Consider the following 9,699-nt stretch of genomic DNA (forward strand, 5'->3'; position numbering starts at 1 on the left):
TTCGGTGAAGTTTTGGAATGTTGACTGTTGACATCAGATTTTTGCATGGACAAAAACTCAATTAATATGGCCTTAAATGAAGAAGATATGGACATGAAAAATCTTCGTCTCGTCAAAACGGTCGATATTGATATACAAATCGTTTTAATCCGAGGTCGTATGCAACCTGTAGAGCCAAGATTACATCAGGGAGAGAAGCTAAGGACAAACCGAGTTGATTTGACTCGGTGAGACGGAATGGATGTCGGAAAATTTGCCACGAGGCACCGGGTGCACTCGGTCCCACGAGTGAAGCCACTCGGAATTTCCGAGTGGAATACATAACAGTACAGAAGCTTGGCCATGTTTACTCGGTGAGACCAAACCAAACCACTCGGAGGCTCCAAGTGGATCCGAAAAATTGCCAAAGATTCTTGTCCGAGTGGGTTTTTGATGTTTTGAACGGAATTTTTAGTCTTTTTCTTCTACGGAAAGTCCAGCCGCATCCTAAATAGATGAGAGGTGACAGCTGATTGAACAACAGACAATCACAAAACACATCTACGACTTTTTTATCAACGTTTTGTCTCTCCCTTACTTTTGCTTCCTCGTTCTTCGTCATTCTTTATGTTGGAGAGCGGCGAACCCCGGGGCTCTAGGGGCGTTTGGACTGACCTAGGGCAGCTCATAGTCGCCGCACTCCCTGACGGAGTCCCTCCTGGGTGTGTGGAGTTTCGGGTCTCAAAAGTTCTCACCGACTGTCATGCGAATCGCACTTCGAGTGAGGCTCCTTCAACATGAGCTGCAGTGCATCATCCCCGGCGTCGAGGGTACACAGTGACGTCTTTGTGTGCGAACACATTTTTTTGCGACTCCACTGAGGACTAAAGATCAATCATCATCACCATCATCATCATCATCCATCCGACCGGCAGCGACAAGTTTCCCAATCCCGCAGAGATTGACACTGATAACATCATCAAGCCCAATCTTGAGGAATTATCGGCGGAACATCGCAAAGCTTCTGAGGAGTACAAGAAGTTGCATGAAGAGGAGGAGTTCATTGGAAATTTCGAGAAGGATAGTCAAGGGAACATCACTCCATTTAGAGAAATCAAGTCCCCTCCTCTTCATGACGAGCAGATAAAACCCTCTGTGAGTACTACCTTTTCTCCTGAGCAATGGGCTGAATCTGAAAGTCGTATTACTAAAGTAATTATCTCACATATCAAGCTTTCTTAAAGAATACTAATGCTCGGAAAATATGCCTCAATCATTTAGTGGCAATGTTGGCGTGTCTGCTAGCGTAGAAACCCCTAATCTAGCTTTACCTCTTTCATCAGAGCATGCCATGCCATTGAATTATTATCCTACCCAAACAAATCAAATTGTGGCTACACCTATAATCCTATCATGAATATGCCAACTCCGGTGGCAACGCCGAACCAAACCAAACCTATAGGTGCAAACGCCATTAGATCATTGCCGAATTATGGTTCAGCATATGCACCACAATTCTCACCCAACCCTGCTCCTCCTATGCCACTACCACAAGCGTCATCGTCCACTACAGATGATGCTCTAGGTAATCTTAGAGAGGAGATAACCAAGATGCTCCGAGAGAACTTTGGAGTTTAGTTACCTAGGCATCAGATTTACCAAAAGCCGTATCTGGAATACTTTGATGCAACTCAATGCCCTCCTGGATATAAAATTCCAGATTTTGTTAAACTTAATGGAGAGTGAGGGAGTCCTGGATTAGGGGGTCCCCGGGCGTCCGGGCTATGTGACATGGGCCGGACTGATGGGCCGTGAAGACACAAGATAGAAGGCCTTCCCTCGTGTCCGGATGGGACTCTCCTTTGCGTGGATGGCAAGCTTGGCGTTCGGATATGAAGATTCCTTTCTCTGTAAACCGACTCTGTACAACCCTAGGCCCCTCCGGTGTCTATATAAACTGGAGGGTTTAGTCCGTAGAGGTAATCATAATCATACAGGCTAGACATCTAGGGTTTAGCCATTACGATCTCGAGGTAGATCAACTCTTGTAACCCTATACTCATCAAAGTCAATCAAGCAGGAAATAGGGTATTACCTCCATTAAGAGGGCCCGAACCTGGGTAAACATCGTGTCCCTTGTCTCCTGTTACCTTCGATCCTCAGATGCACAGTTCGGGACCCCCTAACCGAGATCGGCCGGTTTTTACACCGACATTGGTGCTTTCATTGAGAGTTCCACTGTCCCGTCGACAAAAGGTTCGATGGCTCGATCGATCATCTACAATGATGCTGTTTTGGGGGAGACTTTCCTCCCCGGCCAAATTTTTGTATTCGGCGGCTTCGCACTACGTGCCAACTCGATTAGCCGCCTTGAACAGATCGACAACTATGCCCCTAGTCACCAGATCAGTTTCGGGAACCTAAACTATGCCGCTGATATCCGAGGAGACTTGATCTTCGAAGGGTTCGCGTCCTCGACCATCGCTCTGGCCTTAGATCCGGAGCAAACCGTCAGGTCCGAAGATGGGAGTGTGGAGCCCACCAGACTCTCCGTTGCAAACCGCATTATCGAGCATCCGAAGGCAATCGTGTCCACGGCGAACTCGGAACCAGTCCGGGTTCCCCCTATTTTTGAAAGGCCGGACTCGCCCCCGGACTCCAGATCCAAACGCTCGAAGTCTGTGCCAAGTAGGCATGGCCAGGAGGCGTTCACCCCGGCCAGCCCCGCGGACTCTCGCTTCCACATCCAATCCTCGCTCTTAAACGAGGCCTGGACTTAATGCGATCCCTCGCTATTACAAAGGAATCACTTCCGAACTACGCCCAGCCCGGGCTAGGGGCTGAGAGCAGGGAATCTTACGTCCCACCCACCACCCACTTCATAGCCACTGTCGAAGACTTAACCGACATGCTGGACTATGCCTCCGAAGACATCGGCAGCATGGACGACGATGCCGGAGACGAACAAGGCCAAGACCCGCCGTTTACGGACGTTGGACGGCCACCTCCACATATGACGTGTATACGGTGGACACACCCAAAGAGGATGACGACGACGGCATGAAGGATCCGGTTGAGGACAAACTTGCTGAAGCACCTCCAAAGCATCGACGTCAGCGGTGCCTCACAAAATCGCGTCGCAAAAAAGACAACAATACCGGCACCGGAGATAATAACACCCCAGAGAACGCCGAAGACCCCGAAGCCCCTGTCGAGCCAACATCCGAACAAGATGATTGGGAGGATGGGCAAGTTAACCCTGACGATCCAGTCAGGAACGAGGACTCGGAGGATAGTAACTATCTACCAATCTCCGAGGATGATGTGAGCCTCGGTGACGAAGACTTCATCGTACCAGAGGAACCACTCGAGCAGGAGTGCTTTAAGCGCCAGCTAATCGCTACTGCGAGAAGTCTAAAAAAGAAGCAGCAACAGCTCCAAGCCGAGCAGGATACACTCAACGATAGATGGACCCAAGTCCTGGCTGCCGAAGAGTACGACCTTCAATGCCGAACTAAGAGTTACCCGAAGCGTCAGCTACTTCCACAATTCGACGACGAGGCCGTCGAGCCCATACCGTCAAGATACGACCGTGCTGATGAACCAGACCGGCCGCCACGTGGACGAGATAAAGCGGCCACCTACGTCGAACACCAATCCGCACCACCTCGCCGTAAAGGCAGAGAGACTGCGGCTCCAAGATACACCTACGACCTACGGCAGGACCTGGACAATAGAGCAGGCCAAGCCAGATCGATCTATGGATCGAGGGGGCGAGCTTCAACGCGCGAAGACGGCCATCAGGCCTGGTGCGGCAGACACAACCTCACTCGGGCCGAAAACCTCATACGAACTTCATTCGAACTGCGTCGTGACATCGCCCGATGCAGAGGCGCCGTACACACCCTATGCTTCACCGATGAGGTAATGGAGCACCAGTTCCCAGAAGGGTTTAAACCCGTGAACATTGAATCATACGATGGAATGACAAATCCCGCAGTATGGATTGAAGATTTTTTTCTCCATATCCACATGGCCCGCAGTGATGATCTCCACGCCATCAAGTACCTCCCGCTAAAATTAAAGGGACTAGCTCGGCACTGGTTAAACAGCCTCCCAGAAAACACTATTGGTAGCTGGGAAGACTTGGAAGATGCCTTTAGAGATAACTTTCAAGGTACCTATGTTCAGCCTCCAAACGCCGATGACCTCAGTCACATAGTCTAGCAACTCGGAGAATCAGCCCGGAAGCTATGGATCAGGTTGTTAATTAAAAATAACCAAATTGTGGACTGTCCGGACGCCGAAGCCCTCGCGGCCTTTAAACACAGCGTCCGGGAGGAGTGGCTCGCCCGACACCTCGGCCAAGAAAGAAGTCCATGGCAGCCCTTACCGCACTCATGACCCGCTTTTGCGCGGGAGAAGACAGCTGTCTCGCTCGTAGAAGGAACAACACCAGCGACCCTGGCACCTCCGAAGCCAGAGATGGCAACGGTAAGCCACGACGCAACAAACACAAGCATCGAAGCAACAACGAAGATACTGAAGATACAGCGGTGAACGCCGGATTCAGTGGCTCTAAACCCGGTCAGCGGAAGAAGCCATTCAAAGGAAACAAAGATGGTCTATCCAGTTTGGATAGAATACTCGACAGGCCTTGCCAGATTCATGGAACCCCTGACAAGCCTGCCAATCATACCAATAGAAATTGTTGGGTCTTTAAGCAGGCTGGTAAGCTAAACACCGAACATAAGGGGAAAGGGCCGCCCAGCGAGGACGACGATGAAGAGCCTCTCCCACCGAACACAGGGGGACAGAAGAAATCCCCCCCGAGGTCAAACCGGTGAATATGATCTACGTTACTCATATCCCTAAGCAGGAGCACAAGCGCGCATTAAGGGACGTCTATGCCATAGAGCCAGTCGTCCCAAAATTTAACCCATGGTCAGCCTGTCCGATCACTTTTGATAGCAGAGACCATCCGACCAGTATCCGTCATGGAGGTTCGGCCGCATTGGTCCTCGATCCAATTATTGACGGATTCCACCTCACGCGAGTCCTTATGGACGGCGGCAGCAGTCTTAACCTGCTTTATTGATACGTCTCCAACGTATCTATAATTTTTTATTGTTCCATGCTATTATATTATCCATCTAGGATGTTTTATATGCATTTATATGATATTTTAAATGATTTTTGGGACTAACCTATTAACCTAGAGCCCAGTGCGAGTTTCTGTTTTTCCTTGTTTTTGAATTTTACAGAAAAGGAATACCAAAGGAGTCCAATTAACGTGCCAATTTTTGATGATTTTTTATGGACCAAAAGAAGCCCCAGAGTAAAAGAGTTGGGCCAGAAGTGTCTCGGGACGTCCACGAGGGTGGGGGGCGTGCCCTACCCGTGGGCGCGCCCCCCTATCTCGTGGATGACTCGGAGACCCCCCTGACGTGAGACCTACGCCAAAAATTCCTATAAATACAGAAACCTCTAGAAAATAACCTAGATCGGGAGTTCCGCCGCCGCAAGCCTCTGTAGCCACTAAAAACCAATCGGGACCCTGTTCCGGCACCCTGCCGAAGGGGGGAACCCTCACCGGTGACCATCTTCATCATCCCGACGCTCTCCATGACGAGGAGGGAGTAGTTCACCCTCGGGGTTGAGGGTATGTGCCAGTAGCTATGTGTTTGATCTCTCTCTCTCTCGCGTTCTTGATTTGGCACGATCTTGATGTATCGCTAGCTTTGCTACTATAGTTGGATCTTATGATTTCTCCCCCTCTACTCTCTTGTAATGGATTGACTTTTCCCTTTGAAATTATCTTATCGGATTGAGTCTTTAAGGATTTGAGAACACTTGATGTATGTCTTTCGTGGGACCCGTGGTGACAATGGGGTATTCTATTGATTCACTTGATGTATGTTTTGGTGATCAACTTGCGGGTTCCGTGACCTTGGGAATCTATGCATAGGGGTTGGCACACGTTTTCGTCTTGACTCTCCGGTAGAAACTTTGGGGCACTCTTTGAAGTACTCTGTGTTGGTTTGAATAGATGAATCTGAGATTGTGTGATGCATATCGTATAATCATACCCACGGATACTTGAGGTGACATCGGAGTATCCAGGTGACATTAGGGTTTTGGTTGATTTGTGTCTTAAGGTGTTATTCTAGTACGAACTCTAGGATAGATCGAGCGGAAAGAATAGCTTCGTGTTATTTTACTACAGACTCTTGAATAGATCGACGAGAAAGGATAACTTTGAGGTGGTTTCGTACCCTACCATAATCTCTTCGTTTGTTCTCCGCTATTAGTGACTTTGGAGGGACTCTTTGTTGCATGTTGAGGGATAGTTATATGATACAATTATGTTATTATTGTTGAGAGAACTTGCACTAGTGAAAGTATGAACCGTAGGCCTTGTTTCAACGCATTGCAATACCGTTTGTGCTCACTTTTATCATTAGTTACCTTGCTATTTTTATATTTTCAGATTACAAAAACCTATATATACCATCCATATTGCACTTGTATCACCATCTCTTCGCCGAACTAGTGCACCTATACAATTTACCATTGTATTGGGGACACAAGAGACTCTTTGTTATTTGGTTGCAGGGTTGTTTGAGAGAGACCATCTTCATCCTACACCTCCCATGGATTGATAAACCTTAGGTCATCCACTTGAGGGAAATTTTCTACTGTCCTACAAACCTCTGCACTTGGAGGCCCAACAACGTCTACAAGAAGAAGGTTGTGTAGTAGAGCTAAGGAACCAGGGGCATAGATGTAAAAATCCCTAAATAGATATGATTTGAACTGTCTCTATCTTGATTTGGCAACATAAACTAGAATGATATAGACCATACAGTGACCATACTACATAGATATATGTTTGTTTCATGCTATTATCCTGTCCACCTTACTACTGAACTAGTTTACCAAAATGAGTTTCATATACAACATGGTAAACCTGTGATGTGTTTGTTTGTTTCTCTTTTAGAACACGGATAAAATATTGGAGAAGAGTACCCCGTTATGCAATGGTAAAGGAAGTAATGAAGATAAGGTTCAAGATAGTGAGACATCCCTGTTGGTCTCCAAGATGTGGTGTTCGAGTTACTGGCTACTACTGCTGGCACCATCTCTTCGAACTCGCTGCGTGAATCAGTTCGGCTTCTTGAGTCTCAACTTCAAGTTTAAAGACATCAATCAGATGTTATGCGACAGGAAGCCGAAGGACTGAGGAAGTCCCTGCAGAATTCAGATGCATACTTTCTGGTGCAACAGCAAGTGCTGGAGAATTTAAGGGCCAAACAAGAGAAAGTTAATAAGCTTGCTAAGCATCTTGCCAGCATTATGGGTACCCAGGATATTGTTTCTTGAGCTCTTCTGAAGTGGTTTCAGTTCTGGGCTTGTTTTGCTGCGGCGTTTATTTGCACTAGTCACCAACTTTTACAGCCAGTGTATATGATATGCTGCTTTGTTCCCTATATTTGCACTGGTGATGAACTTTGATGCCCAGTGGATGTAATATGTGTAATAGTCGTGATGGCCTAGCGTAAGTTGCTTGCTTATTTATTTCCTTGTTGTCTTGTTTATTTGTTTGCTTGTAGTCAGTGCAGTTCTTTTTCCATGGTTTGCTAGTGGCCGCAATAACCTATTTTTTAAAACTAGGCCACAATAACCATGGGCTACATATTTACCGTAGTTACCATGGGCCTCCTACGGGCCGTAGAAACAATGGGCCTTCTTAGGGCCGTAGAAAGAATGGTCCTTCTACGGGCCGTAGCATCAGTGGGCCTTCTACGGGTCGTAGCATCAATGGGCCTTCTACATGCCGTATGATCGATAGGCCAAACATGGGCCAATAACAGACCGCATTATGGGCCGTAAGCGGGCTAGATTTGGAATCGTCCGTTCATGGGCCAACAATAACAGGCCGTAGTTAATCGTCCGTATTTGATGACGTTATGAAAACGGCCCAACGGAGTAACGGGCCGCAAACGGGCCGATTGTAACCGCGGGCTGAATTTGGCCCACAGGCAGAAAAGGCCAATGACGGGCCGTAAGTAACCAAAATGCTAGAAATGAGCCCAAGAATAAATGGGCCCTGAGAAGGCCGAAAGATAACACGGGTTGGAAACGGCCCAATGGAATAATGGTCCGTTAATGGGTATAAAGGGTTAATAGGTTAGTCCCAAAAATCATATAAAATAGCATATAAATGCATATAAAACATCCACGATTGATAATATAATAGCATGGAACAATAAAAAATTGTAGATACGTTGGAGTCGTATCATGATACCCGGCGTAGAGGCCCGTTGTACAAGATCCATAACGCTGGAAGTCGTCTTTGGCTCACCAGATAATTTCCGAAGCAAAGACTTGATCTTTGATACGTCTCCAACGTATCTATAATTTTTGATTGTTCCATGCTATTATATTATCCATCTAGGATGTTTTATATGCATGTATATGCTATTTTATATGATTTTTGGGACTAACCTATTAACCCAGAGCCCAGTGCCAGTTTCTGTATTTTCCTTGTTTTTGAGTATCGCAGAAAAGGAAAACCAAACGGAGTCCAATTGACCTGAAACTTGACGGAGCTTATTTTTGGACCAGAAGAAGGCCATGGAGTAAAAGAGTTGGGCCAAAAGAGTCCCGGGCTGCCCACGAGGGTGGGGGGCGTACCCACCCCCCTGGGCGCGCCTCCCTACCTCGTGGACAGCCCAGAGACCCCCCTGACTTGTTCTCGACGCCAAAACCTCTTATATATACTGAAACTTCCAGAACATAACCTAGATTGGGAGTTCCGCCGCCGCAAGCCTCTGTAGCCACCAAAAACCAATCGGGACCCTGTTCCGACACCCTGCCGGATGGGGATCCCTCACCGGTAGCCATCTTCATCATCCCGACGCTCTCCATGACGAGGAGGGAGTAGTTCACGATCTTGATCTCTCTCTCTCGTGTTCTTGAGGTGTCACGATCTTGATGTATCGCGAGCTTTGCTATTATAGTCGGATCTTATGATGTTCTCCCCCTCTACTCTCTTGTAATGGATTGAGTTTTCCCTTTGAAGTTATCTTATCGGATTGAGTCTTTAAGGATTTGAGAACACTTGATGTATGTCTTGCATGTGCTTATCTGTGGTGACAATGGGATATCACGTGATCTACTTGATGTATGTTTTGGTGATCAACTTGCGGGTTCCATAACCTCGTGAACTTATGCATAGGGGTTGGCACACGTTTTCGTCTTGACTCTCCGGTAGAAACTTTGGGGCACTCTTTGAAGTTCTTTGTGTTGGTTGAATAGATGAATCTGAGATTGTGTGATGCATATCGTATAATCATACCCACGGATACTTTAGGTGACATTGGAGTATCTAGGTGACATTAGGGATTTGGTTGATTTGTGTCTTAAGGTGTTATTCTAGTACGAACTCTAGGATAGATTGAAAGCAAAGAATAGCTTCGTGTTATTTTACTACGGACTATTGAATAGATCGATCAAAAAGGATAACTTTGAGGTGGTTTCGTACCCTACAATAATCTCTTCGTTTGTTCTCCGCTATTAGTGACTTTGGAGTGACGCTTTGTTGCATGTTGAGGGATAGTTATATGATCCAACTATGTTATTATTGTTGAGAGAACTTGCACTAGTGAAAGTATGAACCCTAGGCCTTGTTTCCTAGCATTGCAATACCGTTTACGC

The sequence above is a fragment of the Aegilops tauschii genome, chromosome 3 (genome assembly GCF_002575655.3).
Source record: "Aegilops tauschii subsp. strangulata cultivar AL8/78 chromosome 3, Aet v6.0, whole genome shotgun sequence".
Classification (NCBI taxonomy): Eukaryota; Viridiplantae; Streptophyta; class Magnoliopsida; order Poales; family Poaceae; genus Aegilops; species Aegilops tauschii.